At 35.6% G+C, this 17,751-nt stretch overlaps 1 protein-coding gene across 1 annotated transcript in view; it reads right to left on the bottom strand.

The window, feature by feature from the left end:
* The window catches only part of LOC5574236, a 162,063-nt gene extending 144,920 nt beyond the window's left edge, over positions 1-17,143 (bottom strand). The window contains exon 1 of the mRNA XM_021855911.1: positions 17,050-17,143. The gene's annotated coding sequence lies outside the window, so the exon portion shown is untranslated. The remainder of the gene's footprint in view (positions 1-17,049) is intronic.
* Positions 17,144-17,751: the final 608 nt, after the last annotated feature.

Genomic DNA, 17,751 nt, shown 5'->3' with positions numbered 1-17,751 from the left:
TGGCTATGACCTAGCTAAGTTGAAGAAATACTAAGCGATATTGCAAATCTACTTCAGATAGTTAAAACACCATCTTTCTCAATTTTATTCATCATACAACCTTCTACAATATTGTTGGCTATGGGATCAAGTAGTGTTTTTGGCATTCTTAACAATTTTCCTGACCCAAACAGGAGATGATGTGCTGTTTCACATATGATTGAGCTGAAAATCCCATATTAACTTCAATTCAATTGCGCCAGCTCATGGAACGACCAAATGAACTGAAATTTTCAGAAAATCTTCCTCTAACCCTAAGGAATAAACCTGGGGGGTGCCCCTTGGAATCAAACAACTTCATTTTTCTCTTATACTGAGCTGAGCCAGCCTAATTAATATGTATTATGATTTTACTGCACGAGAGAGAGTTGTTGTATTCGAATAGAAAGTGATTGTGTTCTGAAAAGAAACAGTTATATGCAAGCATTGATATATTTCCATTTAACGAATAAGTGTTCTATGACTCATTAAATCCTGAAAATCACATAGGACAGTTTTGTCTGCTACAACATGCAACTTCATATATCTTTGATCTCTTAACTTTCATTTGAAATATTAGATATTATCGAACTTAAGTGAAATTAAACTGCCTTCAATCATGATTACATAAAAAATAGTGTACTTAAAATACAAAAATTATAAATAAAAAAAATGTTCGGGATCCCTCGGTGGATTTTTTGGGCAACACGTCAAATGAAAGCTAAAACCCTATATTTTCGAATGGTGAAAGATTTAGCGATGCCTATTTTTTGTGATAATATTGTTCTACCAGACACGCCGTGTGTCAAAACGCACACTTCAAGTTAATTATCAGAAAGACTGAAAGACTTCATGTAAGAGCTGGTGTTCCTCAAGGCAGCATTTCGGGACCAACTTATGTTTTGGGTTGAAATTGGCAGTTCAGTCTACTGATTTAATCAAAAACAACTATATGTTTTCGTTATCCGACTTTAACGGTCCAATAAGGACCGTTCGTTATCGTCGGATAGTTGTTTTTGATTAATTCAGTAGACTGAACTGCCAATTTCAACCCAAAACATCCAATGTACAGTCGATCAACCAGTTAGAGACCAACTTATATTAAACAATATTTTCATATCTGAGGCTTACCTGAGTTACCTCAGGGATGTCAAAAATCTTTGTTTGCGTGTCATCTGTAGTACAGTCAACTCTCCCTTACTCGATATTGAAGGGTCCATCGAGTTAGGGAGGTATCGAGTTAAAGAACACAATCAGTGCAAATGCGATCCAAGGGGCCATCGAGGTAGCCTTTTACTATGGTTCTCTAACTCGATATCGAGATACAGAATATCGAGTAATGGAGAGTTAACTGTAGATTGCGAAAATGTTTGAATATGTTTTTCTTCATACTTGCAAAAATGGAAGATTTCTCCTAAAAAGCTCTTTATTTGAAACCTTTAAGTAGACATGTTGTAACGTTGAGAGGGGATCCAATAAATTGGTCAGATGAAGCCAAGTATCTAGGGCTCATGCTAGATAAAAATTTAAAATCACATTGAGGGCATACAAATATTACACATACAAAATGCATCGTCCAACAAACGTCAGGAACCCCTGTCCTAAATTAATGATCAATCACGAATTTGATAGAAAGCGACTACCAAAAACTATCATCAAACGATAGCAGTTTATCAATTGTGAGCTAGAGAATTTGTTTATGTAAGCAATTCTAACGGTTCATGTAGGAAGTTTATCCGAACATGTGCTTCGCTACTCCTACTACTGCTGTATATAGGCGTTGACGGGAATGGTTACGATTTGATATTGGTTCCGATTTATTCACGTGCTGATTGAGATAGATCTTTCCCCCTCTTCTGTCTTTCCAGTGGCGTTTTGGCTGGCGTCAGTAATCAACCGGCTTGACCGAAAGGGGTGTGTGGGTAGAAAAGAAATGAGCTGCATAAAGTGTAATTTGTCTTGGTGAGTCAAGTGATTCAGAAGATTAATTTTCAACGAGGGATATGCGTCAGGCAGACGTGTGCATCGATGCAGATGTATGGTGATGATTGTCTGTAAACTTCTGAATGAACCTTCTGGAGATGATTGTTTTCATATTTTTTTTGTTAAACGGAACTGCGTACTCGTTTCACTTATTTTCTCATATATAACTAATATTTTGACTCATGAATGGACACTTCGCAGATTCGTAATTGGTGTGGAATAATTACGTATGACATCTTAAAGATTCACAAATCGGCAGTAGAATATGTTTAGCTAGATATTATTACTACCGTTTCACTGAAGAGTTTGGAATTTATAGTCTGTGAGATGATTGGCGAATGACGCCAAAAGGAATGAACAGACAGAAAATTTCTGATGTTCACTCGTCACGTTCTGCGATTTTGCAGAAGAATGTATTCATGTGATTATTTTTTATCTCGTTTGGTTTTAACTCATATAGGGTGTCCTAGAAAGTATGGGCACACCTTTGACAACGAGAATTTTTTTTTTCAAGGGAATAAATATTTTGTATGTTTGAATGTTTCATTGGGGTTTTTTGAATGCTGCTTATATCTATGTTTTTATGAAATGATCATTCACATTGAAAACTTTTGGTTTTCGGCGAAACATTTTTTATGTAGCTAGCTCCTACCTCATATACACTTCTGTGCAAATGTTTGGATTCACCCCCTATTAACAAACAGAAAGTATTTTGTCCATATCTCTGTGATTACTCATCTAATACAAAATCTCTTTGATGTATACAAAAGACAATAATACTTCGTAGATATTTTTATATAATATTCTTTTCAGCTTTGCTTACTACATTTTTTGTTTGAGTTGTGACGTTTTTCAAAAACACACTGGAAAACAATGTCGAATTTTCTCAGCATTGGATGGATCTATATGTTAAATTATTAATATACACAAATTTTGTACATCATAGTTTATGAGAAATAACGCGATTTGTACAAAACTAGTTTGAACTGCTTCTAAGAAATGTTACGCCCAGGGATTGAATCCTGAGAAAATTGAGAGAATCTCTCACTTATTGTTCTCTGTAACAATCATGAGTTGCAGCACATCATGAGAGCCTGTTTATTATATACTGCTACAGCTCTGATTAGATCGGGGGGATGGCAAAATTCATGTGCAAAAATCTGATTGTTATCCGCAGGTGTCACAAAATGGCAAAGGCGTAGCCTTACTTTTTGGGACACTCTAGAATTTGATAATGCATTTATTAATATCCGTTTATTGAAGTTTTCCATAGTTATATTTCAAGGTGTAATGTAATTATTTCTGAACCAGATCAAAGTTCTGAATGGATCATAGATCTTCATAATCTATAAAATTTCTAGCCCATAGTAGGAATAAATTGTCATAATTTTCAATTAGGTCCCTAGCCACGCTAGTTTATTGCCGCCCATATATCTCCATTTTTATTGATCCGCTTTAGGAGCGGCATCCAATCGTTAGCAGCTTCTCATCAACGCTGAACGGATCAGGCTTTAACACCTCTAATCTCGCGAATTTTAATCCCATTAGCATTTTTATCCGGGTATCTATTCTGTCTATTTTTTCTCCCACAAACGCCGTGCCATTAACCAATCAGCAGGTTGTTTGTTAGTTTTATAGTTCAGCTTTCGACTTGACCGACAACGGGCCAACGTTTACCACCGACCGTTGACTTCCTCTCAAGTTTTGCACATTTGTGACGTGCAGGTCATCGTCAACCGCGAACAGCTGGAAATCTCATCGCTCACGAATCATAACTTTTTATGTTCGGGATATTAATATTCATCTGCCAACCACCAGCTCGATGTTCAGCTCAATCGTCATTTGGCCTGCCGGACACACAGTCCCCAATAGCACGCACTTTTAAGACATCCCAAGTTAATCGCGGTTATGCTTGTCCGTTCCGTTTTTTTTTTGGTGTAAAATCAAAATCAACATCCTTTGCGGTGGCTAATACCGGGCACATTGGGCGATTTTTTGGCACATTTTCCCGTTTATTGCTTTTGATCTGTTCAACATGTGCTGGGACCGGAGGGGAGAACTTCAATGCTATCAAAAATCGTGCGTTTTATTGTTTTAAGTTTGTGACGCATGTCATAGTAAGAAAATTGGCATCGTATCGGAAACAAAGACCGGGAAACAGGGTTATATTAAGAAGTGTCAAAAGCAATAAATCTATTTTTTTATTTCATCATGATTTAGATTCCCAGGCCATGAAATATTCTCGCGTTTGTCATAAAATGCAAAAAATTGTTGATTAGTTAAGAATAAATAAGTGCAGAAGTGCTTTCAGAACCCCAAGATGATAAGCAGGCATCATTTTATTTGGGGCCAGGGTTGCCACATTAAAATCTGTATGTTTTCTCTGAATTATATGTATTTCTGTATCCTGGAGCAAAACATCTTCTTCCTCTTGACATTACATCCTCACTGGAACAGAGCCTGCTTGTCAGCTCTCAATGAACCCTTCCACAGTTATTACTTGGAAAACTTCGTTGCCAAAGTTTTCATTTTCGCATTCGTATATCGTTTGGCAGGTACGATTATACTTCATGCCCTGGGAAGTCAAGGAAATTTCCATTACGAAAAGATCCTAGACCACCCATATCTATATTTTATATCTGTAAATTAAATTTGTGTAAATTGAAGTTGAAATAAGAATTATAATAGAAGTTCTAAGAAATAACTAATCAACAACTACAATGCAAAACTTTCAAAACTGAGCTAAAAATATTAACATTTAAACATTTAGAGGTGGCGCAAGCGTCTTGAAGGTGAATTTTCAGGTTTTAAAAAATGACTTTCATTGAAGTGCACACTTAATTGTTATTTTTCAACCGATTTTGAAACTTTTAGCATCAATACCTTTAAAAATAAATTTGTAAAGGGGGAGATCCTCCAGTACCGGACAGCACCCAATACTGGGCAAAGTCCAAAAATTGAGAAATCATAGTCCAATCAAGATGGGGTATTAGAAGAAAAGAAAGCTATTTTGGAGACTAATGTTTACTTAGAATAACACAACCTTGAAATATGCATGCTTTTTTTTGAAAAAGTAGAAGAGTTTGAAAATCTTTTAAAAAAATACGAATCGCTTTAATTTTGAGCCTATATGAAAAAATACTTTGGACCACGCAAGCATGATCGAAAATAATCCTAATTTGATAGTATGAATGTATTTTGTACAATAATTGAACTAAATATGGACAAATTACAATTTTGGTTAAGCACCTCCTGTCCCCCAGTTTCGAACAGCTTGATTTGTTATATGATATCTTTGTAATTATTGCACCAGTCTCAAAATACTTTCATTTTTCATGGATTCCGTCGATCATGGTAGCAAACATGCAATAAAATTGAGAAGAAGGTACATTCAGAACAACATCGTAAAATGTGCTAGTTTTCATCATTTATGAAAGAAGATTTTGATATACATCTAGCAAATCAAGAGAAACTCAAATTGTTCTTGTAAATGTTGCAAATGCATTGAATTGAAATTATATACTATTCCTATAGTAAGCACATTCAATGATGTTCAAACTTACAGAATTCGAGGCATTTCCAGATCTTGTCCGGTATTGGCTCCTAAAGATCTATCAATTTGGTACTAAAATACATCATCAAAATGCAATGTCAAAATTCATATTTATATTTCCAAATTTATTTTTGTACACTATAATAATTACAATATTAATCATAAATGGGTAACACAAGCACATAAATCCAATAGTTTTCGAATTATGAATTTAGTGGTTTAAGTGTCCGGTACTGGGGGATCTCCCCCTAAACTTTATTGAACACCAAATTTTTCTAAAATAAGAAAAATTCGGTAGTTGTTAACAATTTTAAGATAAAAGTAATTTATTCCAAATTTTTCACTAAAAAAAATGACTTGACCAAATTATTTAGCAAAAATTGCACAAAAACATTAACTTTTAATGAAAAATGCCTGTTTTTTCAATTTATGCCAGTTAAATATTATCTCTAAAACTGAAACTTGTTTTTCTCATTTTTTAAACCTTTCGGAAGGACTTTTAAAATAATTTTGAAACAAATATATGTTTGCATACACACTCCCAAAAAATCATGTGATTTTACGTCTTTTGGATGCACATAAAAGAAGCGAATCAAATGACGTAAATTTGTGTTGAATTTCAAATACGTTAGTGTCTGATTCTGGGAATGTCAATCACAGTAACATCGTTTTCGTGTCCTTTATCATGTAAAATTACATTTTTTGTTCAATACATCTTTAAGAACACGTTTTTGTGTCGTTCCGTCACTTACATCATGCGTCATTCAGTCATAACGTAAATTACGTCCACAGCAATTTTCATTATTTTTAAGAGTGTATGTTTAAAAATATATGCACTATTCAACTCATAACTAAATCAAGATGATAATAAAGCTTCGAGCTGTTTAGTAGAATACCTGTAAGTAGATGAAAAAACCGAATTTAGTACTATACCATTTAACTCCACTAGAGTTTGTATCGTTTGACAGATACGCGAATTTCGACCTCAACTGTAAGGCCGTCTTCAGTGTCGTGTACTAGACTCGACTTCGGACGGCATTACAGATGATACTCTATGCCCAGGGAAGTCAAGGAAATTTCCATTACGAAAAGATCCTGGACCGACCGGGAATCGAATCCAGACACCTTCAGCATGGCTTTGCTTTGTAGCCGCGGACTCTAACCACTCGGCTAAGGAAGGCCCCGAGAAAATGGTGCTAAAAGTTTCAAAATCGGTTGGAAAATAACAAAGTAATGTTTACTTCACTGAAGGTCATTTTATATAACTTGAAAATTCACCTTCAAGACGCTTGTGCCATCTCTAAATGTTAATATTTTTAGCTTAGATTTTGGGGTTTCTCTTTTAATAAAATTCGAAGTCAGAAGAGCACACGAATTTTGAAAACGGTTTTGAAAACTTTTGAAAAATCAATCGCACCCTAATGAACACCTAATCTCCAAAATGAGTATCATATGTCTTGGTAACTTGGATAGAGTCAGGTGGGGCAAAATATCGACCTTAGTGGTATATTCAATATTTGCAGAAAAGCTATAACAGTTAAAAACTAACTTGTGTCAACATATTTACCCATTTTTAGTTATAACAGTTTTTTTGATTGTCTTGAACGAATTATTGCCCCACTGGTAGGGCAAAAGTTCGAATCAAGTGTGTGGCAAAAATTTGCTGATTGACACCAAAAATATCAATACTTTCATGCCAACAATTCATTTCACTCATCGTAAAATAATGTTTGCATTAAAGATGGGCAAAGTGGTCCAATTATGGGTACAAATCGTAGGTGACTCACTCACAAAAGTGAATCCACGCTTTTGATCGACTGACATATTTTATAAAATGAAAATTGAATAATGTATCTCGCATAAGGGGTTGTTCATTGATTTTTGACGTTTTTCCGGCCCCCCTCCACCGTGGTAAGATCTTTTTGTAAAAAATATTTTTTTTATGGTGCGTTAGAAATCTCATGCCTCCCTTCCTCCCATAACACCTTACATAATTTATGGACAACCACAAAGGAGCGAAAAATATAACAGTATTAAGTTAGCACATTTTTATATAACTAGTTTAACTATCTATACTTGTCTACTTTACTGTGATAAGTCTAAGTCAAAAATGTTATCAGTGGTAAATTTTTGATCTCTCCTCCAAAACTAGCGATTCGAAAGAATCGTGACTCTTTTGAAAAGAACCGTAATTCGCTCAACATCTTTCATAGCCGACTCTTTTGAATGATTCGTGAGTAAATCGCCCATTTCTAGTTTTCATAGAAATACAAACTAAACTTTCGGTCAGAAACTTGCCTCAAAAACGAGCAGTTTTTTGCAAAACTTTGATAATACAGCCGATTCTGTTTTTGCACGGGATGTTTACCGTGCAAAAAGTTCAGTTCAAAATTTCAAAAACCATGCAAAAAAAGGAACACCATTTCTCGACGTTTCATGCAAAAATAAGGTTTTGGTGAAAAAAATGTATGGAAACTTTTTTTGCACGGTCGTGTAAAAAAAAACGCGTAAAAACAGAATCGGGTGTATGACAAATTTCAGTTACTTTTTTCACACGATCAAACATTTAGCAACTCAAAGCTTCTTTCTTTTCTGTTTTCACGCAGAAAATTCTTGCTCGATTGACGTAACTTATCCGATAGTTGTTTTAACATGCCTGGATACGATTGTTACAAACATATTATCGGTACTTCTAAACTGACAGTATGGTTTGCCCTATCACTTTTGCTTTTATTTCTGTCTTCCATCACATGAATAATTCAATTATATTATTGTTGAATCAGCTTTCTGCACATTATTACCTTGAAACGTTATGAGCTGTACCGCAAAAAAAAACCGCTGTTCACCAACAAGCGATGTTGGAGTAGATGTACGTTAATATGCTCTCACTCCCAAGATAGTGGTTTGTATTCCTGCTCCCATATATATATTTTTTTTTCATTTTGTCGCATTTTTGCAATGTCGATAAAGAAGATTCGTGCCGAGTTTGACAACACAATATCAACAATAATACTATTGTCATGATTGTATATTAATATTGAGTCAATCATATCTATGGTTGATTCAATTATTTTGTGTAGTTGAACCAATCATACCAAATAGCTGAACCAAGCATAGATATTGTTGAATCAGTTTTAATGTATGGTTGACTGAAATTCAATGCAAAATATGATTGATCCACCAGCAAATATGATTGACTGGACAATTCTTTTTTCTCCGTGAACAGCTTAAGCACCTTGACGTGTCTTTTCCCAGTCAGGCAAAATAGAGTTTACAAAACCCACAACCTTTTTGGGATTTGCAGTCCAAATTTCATTTGGTTGTAAATAACCCCTGTTTAGAAATTTGGTTCTGCGCTTGTATAAAACACTCCAACTGAAGAACAGATGTTCCGAGGTTTCGCGTTCCATGTCACAGAAACGACAGAACCTGGCCAATATTCTTCAAATGAAATCTATTCGTACAGTGCAGTGTCCAGTTACTAGGCCAGTGTAAATACAGAGATCTCTTTGTTAAGCTCTAAAAGTTTTTTTAGTAATAGTTATATTTGGAACTAAAAATCTTTTAGATTGATTACATCTTGTGGTGACCATCCAATTAGTCATCGCCTTTTGTTATTGATAACAACTTTTATTATCCCTGTTGTCAATTTGATATTCTGTTATCAATATAACCGAATGATAAAAAAATTGGTAATCATTGTATCTGTGACAGACATTTTTGATAACAGGTTGATAACAAAATATGTTATCACGTATCTGTCCCATAACATTTGTACAAAGTGTGTTTTGATAAACAAAAAGACACTATACGTTAATGCTTCCAGTGGACAATTTGCCCTTTGAAGGAAGCACCACACTAAACAACGGACTAGCATGCAACGCCCAGTGGCACAGTCGGAAAACACGCCGAAAAGTTTTTCGGCCTGAGGCGGGAATCGAACCCACACTCCTTAGAACGATGCGGCTAAATGCCTTGGTGACACTAACCGTACGGCTACGAAGCCAAACAAAGTTGACTTTTCGTCATACAACATTTCGTAAAATTATTTGAAGCGTAAGTTTAATTCAAAACACTCATTAGTCAAAAAAAATTCCGTGATTTATGATCATAAAATTAAAAAAAAATTAGATGTTATAAATTTAGTTATCAACTTGAACTCAGTGATAACATAATTTACTATTACTTTGTTATTCGACAATTAAATTTGAGATCTCATTTTTGTTATGTTGGCTGTTAATTCAGTCAAGACGATAAAAAAAAGTTAACAAATGGTGATAACCAGGTAGCAAGATTTATTAACATTTTGCTATTCAATTTTGCTCGGGTAGTTGTTCACAGTTTTCATCCAGTCTTCATACATAGTCATCACTGACTCACATTGAATGTGTTTTGAGATGCTCAAGTGTCCGACAAGATCACCTGATTTGAACTTGTTTGATCTGTTGAGCCTTAGAAAACTCTTCTCCGCTTCTAATTGTACAAATTTGTACAACGACAGCAGATGAAGAATAGCATCTAATGCTTTTGATGGAAGACTTCGCATTGCTCCCGTTATAGTAATGGTCACAAGTCGTTGTAGATTTGATAGCTTTGCTTATGCTGTGGCTTGTTTTGTACTTTTGGACGAATTATGAATGAGAATACACCAAGAATGGGTAAAATTTAGAGCCATTTGCATTCTTTCTGAAATGATATTGTCATACTTTTCTCTCACTATAATGACTATATCATCCTTATTCCCACATCCTCGAAACCCCTCTCTTCTAAACTTATCAGAAGATCATCTACCACTACGGACCACAATAGAAGTGAGAGGACTCCACCCTTTGGACAACCTTTTGTATCCTTACTGATATAGACGAGCTTCCCAGCTCTGAAGTGATTTCTCTATTTGTAAGCATACTAGTTATCCACTTGATAATATTCGTGACAAAATGTCTTTTCTTCATGAAGCGTACCATGGCAGAATAAGAAGCGTTGTTAAAAGCTGCTGCAATGTCCAAGAATGAGCAAAATACTTTTTATTTAATCGAAATAGTTTTTTTTCTACTTTTGTTACTGTTACGAGGGTATGAAGTGCCATAACTGTTGACTTACCAGGTTGATAAGCAAACTGCGAGTCAGATAGTGGACACTTCTGCATGTAAGCCATAAGGAACATAATTTAATTTTAGGGTTTGTTCACAAATTCCATAACGCCAAAAATAAAGATTTTCGACAGCCACGCACCCCCTCGTAACATTTGTGTGAATATTTTTCAAATTTTGCATACACTGAAGGACACCCACCCACCCCCTTCAGCGTTATGAAATTTGTGGATGGACCCTTAGGCTACCCTTACACATCTCAATAAGAGACGGAATCAGCACTTCTTCGCCGCTTTGAAGAAGTGTTGGGAATATTCCGTCCACTCACGTAGTTTTTAAAGGCTGGAAAGATCTCACAGCATTTTCCACTCTTGCACTAGTAAAGATTGCGCCAACTAGATTTTGTTCAATGGTTTCTGTTCCAGAAGATAATTTCTCTGCAGAACATCTTTCATCATCAAAACTACTAAAAAAGTTCGAATCCGTACATAAAACTGACCCAGGGAAATGAGTTTCCATGATCGAATTCTAAGTCGCATAAAAATGTCAAATTTCTGAAGTGAAATAGATGACTACCGGGAACCCCCGTTGGTTTGCTCACATTAAATCTGATTCTGAACGCTTTTTAATTTGAACCCTGCTAATTTGCACATTGTTCACACTTAAATTATTTTACGGATTCCTGTAAAATCTCAACAGCTTAACAGTTCGGTGAAAAAAATTAACGGAGTACGGTAAATTTTTATAGTATTCGGTGAAAAATCACCGGAATCCGTAAAATTTCGACGGAATTACGGTGTTTTATTCCACCGAACTGTTCGGCTGTTGAGATTACGGTGAAATTCACCGTAAGAGCTTAGTGTGTTCCGATTAAAAATGGTTCAAACGTCATTTAGCTCATGGAACGAAGTAAAGTGGAATGGAACGGAACGCAGAATCAAAACAAAACTTTGAAAGAGGTGATCAGAAACACGTTTCTAGGGTGACTAGATGTTCAAATTAAAAATGAAGCCCGATGGTTTGCATGAGGTACCGTTCAAATTAACGGGGGTGTACGGTATTATTTTACTTCAGTCAATTTTTCAGTCTTGTACGAAACTGAAAAGCTAAAACCTGCAAACTTAATTAAAATCCAGCCTGACTATACAACAGTTATATGTGAAATTCAATTAGCCATTGGATTTTCTACGGTTTATGGGAACATTCGTTGGAAATGTGTCACTTTTGTATGACTTTCTGCAAAAACACATAAAAAAGTCACATTTCTGTCCTCAGTAAACCTTGAATCAAAAACGCGTGAAATTAGTGATATGATGTTTTCGGCAATTCCTTACAAAATTTTACATCTTTCCGTAAATAAAGAATAACATAAGCGTCAACTTTTAACGATATAAAATGAGAATGTGTTCTTCTCGTGAAACTAGAAGTTCTCGTGCATAACAGAATCATTCACTCTCCTTCACTCTACCATGAAATTAGTAAACAACAAGGCCAGTAAACGCCAACATCCCAAAAACAATCAAAACAATGCAAAGTCCCATAGATCAGAGTTATACAGGCTGCTATGTTCTACAGTAAAAAAGCAGTGTTGCTCTGAAAGTAATTGAAAAATCATCTCAGCATGATTTAGACTTTGTTATCAATAATAACAAATTATCCCCACGTCCAATTTGTTCACTTTTTTATAGATTGTTATGACGGGCAGAGGACTGAACACAAAAAGTTTGCCTTTTCCATAGTAATTCCCATATAAACTATATGGCGTGTGCACAGTCAATTTTTTTCCAAATCACTTCCAATTTTGGGAGTGGGATTTTCAAAAATTTCATTTTTTTTCATGAATTATTCAAAATAATACAATTTTACATTTTAACAATACTGGAAAGCTTGATATCACCCTTCCTTGAAGTTAATGAGCGTTGAAATTATCAAAAAATATATTCTTAACCAGTGTTGTGAAAAACTCAATTTCTCACAACTCACGCTTGAGATTTTTCATGCGTGAGTTGTCAATCATGCAACTCAGCAGTCAAAAAATCATGGATGAGTAGGCTCACCTTTTTAACTCATTGTCTCGTATTTCCACAGTTTACTCACGCACGGCAATAATTTCTTGTTAATCTGGTAAAATTATGTTAATCCTTTCTAACGTTAACAACAACATTCGGGTTTCATGAGTTTTTGCCGGGTTTTGCGAATGAATCATATTTTACGGTTTGAGTTGATTGAGTTGCTTTTGCGTCAAAATCTCAAGCGTGAGATTTGCGAAGCAGATCTCTAATGAGTTTGCTCTCACGGGAGAGCGTATTGATTGAGATTTTGAGTGTGAGTCTATCAACACTGTTCTTAACCTTTTTTCGTCAATTTGTCCATTTTGTTTTTCCAGTGATAAAACCAGTTGTGTTTGTCATAAGGCTATTTGTATTAAGTTATATGCAGAAAAAAAATAGATTTGAATTTGCGTCCCTTATCAACCAAAACTGATTTCTGAGGTACCAAATCGATAATACTGATATTTGACCATGCAAATGGATTCTATTTTCATACTTGTCCTACAAAAAAGCCTTAGTACTAGCAGTAAAACCGAATCAAGCTAGAAAAAATATTTGGTATTGAGCATTTACATGAGTCATTAATTCATTAGTATGCAACAGTCCTTGTTGAGTTAATAATCAATAATGTTGTCCTGGTTTCAAGTGTAGTCTTGGGACACCGAGTGTTAATCCAACTGCTAGGTAAAAAAGATACAATTCCAGAAACTGTTGCCAGTAACAAGCACTTAGTACCGTGAATCCTTGAATTAGCAGAGCATATTACCCTAGCCCGACAAACAAAATAGTTTCATTTCAAACTTTCACATGTCAATATTGAAGGGACCGCTGCACAGTGCTTCGAATATATGTGACCTCAGAACAAAAATCATAACTTCTGTTATAGGCGTTTTAGCTCAATTGTGTTTATAGGAATGTTGTCAAGAATCGCCCTAATGATTGACATGATTTACCTATGTAATTAACGTAACCACATAAGTGACATAAACGTCAATTTAGTATATTTGGTTTCATAAATATGTGATCTCTTCTAAAAATTGTTGGAGATGGCTAAATTTTATATTAGCAAAAATTACTCGCAATTTATTGATCCCATAAGTGGCGTAAACGCCGAACGATCATAATTTATTTTCCAAATTATCACAGATAAAATAAAAATACAAAATCACTTTTGTAAAAAAATCATTTATATCAAGTGAATTAAGAGGTATTCTCTAGGGCAGCGTCCATTCATTACGTAACGCTAAAATTGGAAATTTTTTACTCCCTCCCCCCTCCGTAACGCTTTTTGTATGAAAATTCACAAATTTTTGTATGAGCCGTAACGCTTGAGCCTACTCCCCTCCTCCCCCTAGAGCGTTACGTAATTTGTGGATGCCGCCTAGTGAATAAATCAAAGCAATATTTTATGTCTATATCAAACAAAATGTAAGCTCTCTCCAACCTGTGAGCGATGCTAGTCAAACAATAAAAGCAGTTTATCTACCAATGAAGTGCGTGGGTGCCATTTTCGACGTTATGAAATATGTGAATGAATCCAAATGACAAGAAAGTAAATTCTCACCGCACAAATTCAAAGTAGAGCAATGCAGGTTATTGCAAACAAATCAAAATATTTAACCATTTAACGAAACTATTCAGCAATACCATTCTCAGGGCCGTGAGTTCTAATCTCACCAATTGAGGACTTTTCAAAGTTGAAAATTTCCTCCAAAAATGCATGATTGCAAATGCAAAAATGATCGATTGGCAAAAAATCTAATAATTTATTACAGTGGAGAACACTTATCTGAGAAACAGGCTCTGTTCCAATTTGAACGTAACGCTAAAAAGAAGAAGTTCAGAAGTATTTGTAATAAAAAGTGCTAGTTAAGCAGAAGTGATCAATTGGCACAAAAGCTCTCAATTAGTAACAATGGAAATGGTTATTAGAACAGTTGAAAAGCAGGCTCTGTTCCAGTTGGGACATAATGCCAAAAAGAAGACGTTCACTTAATCTATAATAAAAAGTGCTTTCTCTGCCCTTGTTCAAACTGCATAGAAAGCTAAGCAGGTTTTTATTGTGTTTCAATAGATCAGCATGCACATTGGTTCAAAAATCCTGGTTATTTATCGCAAGACCATCATCAGTGTTTAAAAACCATCCTAAATAAGAACTGATGCAAAAATAAGAGAGGTGTTTCGAGGTGATTTTTTGTTTTAGCTGTTTGAAGTTTTGCTAGTTATTTTGTTCTATGTGAAAAAGAAATTATATGGGAGCTTTAGATCTCACAAAAGTCCTGTATGAAAGAAATCACAATTATTTACACTGTAATATATAGAACCTATTAAATTGGATGCCTACCATTTAGAATATCACTTTGAAAAATATCATAGAACAACATATATCGCTACAAGGGATAAATTGTAATTCGCACAAATTTACCGAATTTACGCCATTCAATCCAACAGTTGAACAACTTGGATTGGTCTGGTCTCATAAAAAATTGAGTTTACGATGTTTTGCTACTTATTTAACACATATCAAATATATGTAAACAAAGCAGCATACTTGATTTGGTGAACGAAATAGTTGAATTGTTCACTTTTGTCCAAGGAACGCAGCACTGTGCGCCGATCTATGTTGCATTTCATAAACAAGACTTTAAAACAATTAAGTTATCGCGGTGACATGGAGGCGAATCAAGATCCTTGTAATCGGTAGGCCTGTACGTACACCATGCGCATCGTACCATCGACTGCTTAATTCAATGTTATGGTGAAACGATATACAGTTAACTCTCCCTTACTCGATATTTCGAATCTCGATATCGAGTTAGAGAACCATAGTAAAAGTTGGTTTCCATGGCTAACTTGATGGTCCCTTAAATCGCAGTTGCACTAGTTTTGTGTTCAGTAACTCTATATCTCCCTAACTCGATGATCCCTTCAATATCGAGTAAGGGAGGGTTGACTGTATAGGGCATTCATATATCTTGATATTTTTTAGAAGTTTTTTTTTACTTAGTACACGTAATTTTATGTTGTTCGGGATATCCAAATGGCATGGCCAACATGTTGTATTTGGTCTTGCAGCTCAACTTAATGTTATACGAAAAAACGACAAACTTTCCTTAAGTGAAATTTTTGGCCAAAGATCATTTTTGGGTAATCGAAGACACCGAACCGTCATGCTTTCAGTGAGTGATTTGCCATTTTCAGGATGCATCACACTAGACAACGGACTATCATGCAACGCTCAGTTGGAAAGCATTTCGTCAGGCCTAACTCGGGGATCGAACCCACACTTCCTGGCACGATGCGCTGAAATCCCCTGGTGACATTAACCGCACGGCTACGAAACAAACTACAGGTTTAGAGATCAGTATTATCCTTAACTGAATCGCTTCATAGCCGCGAACCATGGTGTGAACTCAAGGCTAAGGAAGGTTCATTGTTATTAAAAATGTATTGAAAAGGAGCAGAATCAAACTTGGTAGGATCACTCAATTCTATATGATTCAGGTATCACAATTTCACTCAATAAAACTCAACATCTTTGCTCAAATAGCTTTGATTTTTATTATAAGTGATTCTTCTTCGTTCAACTGCAAACTCGGTTTTGTTATTACTCAGCAAAATTATGATACAATATTAGTCAAAACCATGTAGTAAATATTTCTACACCATCTTAACGTATCAAAAAGAGATATCATTATACATATACGATTTTAACAATTACGCACAGAAGATTTGCATTTTCCAAATATCTTAAGAAAATGTTGATTAAACAAGTTTTTGTTAATAAGGAGCTTTAGTTATTCATGTTACGTATAACATCTTTGAAATGTGTCCAAATTCTTGTCCGCCTTGCATCCACAATCGAACAGAGTCCTTAGCTTGTAATTCGACGCCATTCACACGAACAGCCATATCACGGAAACTTGTTGCGGTTTTCAGGCTGAAGTAATTTATTACGTCCACTTCTTAAATCGATGGCTTGCTTCCAACCGTTTGCAGGAACCGGTGTACCGGTTGCAGTTACTTCTGACTTCTGGGAGGGTTGGTTCGACACATGTTACTAAATCATTACCCCCGCACAAACACGCTTCGCACAGCAGTTCGTATCAATTGCAATTAGTATTCACAATTCGCCTAATAACCACTGATGCAATCTTTCATCTTCGCTTAGCATACTAAACACTTCGCCGCGCTAAAAGCATCCACTTTCTGCGTGCTCTCATACGGGAATTAGCATACACACTCATTATCATAAGCAGCTTCCAGAGATAAAATAATTTCCCAACCGTTGGTTTTCGATTCTGCGGAATATCCTTACGACGACTTTCTTCCACTTGAGCGAAAACGCACGCACCGTTTGACCAGAAGAAACACGCGTCCGTCCGCTTGGCCGGTCCAATCTTAACTGACTGAATGGCCGATGGGATCTCAACAACCAACGAGCGCCATCAAACGGACCCCGGTGCAAGGGTGTAAACAAAATACAGAAGCACGCGCGCTACCTCACCACGATTCACAGTAGATATTCGCGAAAGACTCGCGAAAAAAGAATCGCGGCGTCGACTACGGCGACGTATTCCATCCGCCAAGACTAAGGGTATGCGAGATTTCGAATGATTCCATCAAATAGCGTTCGAAATGAAATTTCACGGAATTATTTATTTTATATATTCGTATATTCCACATTTCGTGTTTTGTATGCCAAATTAAAACAATACAGTCACCGCCAAAATAAAGCTCCCACTTGTATATAATCACAAAAATTGGAAAATTCTTTTGTTGAAATGTGCTTAAAAACTCTTTTTCCAAGCTTTCCAGCGACATTTTAAGGTTATTTTTTGTCCAACAGAGCATAACATGAACCGTAGAAGATTGGCTTGTTTTTCTGGCTACCGTACAATTTCTATAGAATGAAAAATTGTTGGAAAAACTTAGAAGTCGATTTTCCTAAAACTAGTTTTAGTCACTTACACCCCATTGCTTCTAATCTCCTTAGTTGATACATGATACATCAGTGTTGGACAAAATTCAGATTGTGGTTCCAGTCTACTTTTTG

The sequence above is a fragment of the Aedes aegypti genome, chromosome 3 (assembly GCF_002204515.2).
Source record: "Aedes aegypti strain LVP_AGWG chromosome 3, AaegL5.0 Primary Assembly, whole genome shotgun sequence".
NCBI classification, from domain to species: domain Eukaryota; kingdom Metazoa; phylum Arthropoda; class Insecta; order Diptera; family Culicidae; genus Aedes; species Aedes aegypti.
The sequence above is the reverse complement of the archived record's forward strand: the minus strand, read 5'-3'. Positions and strand labels throughout refer to the sequence as shown.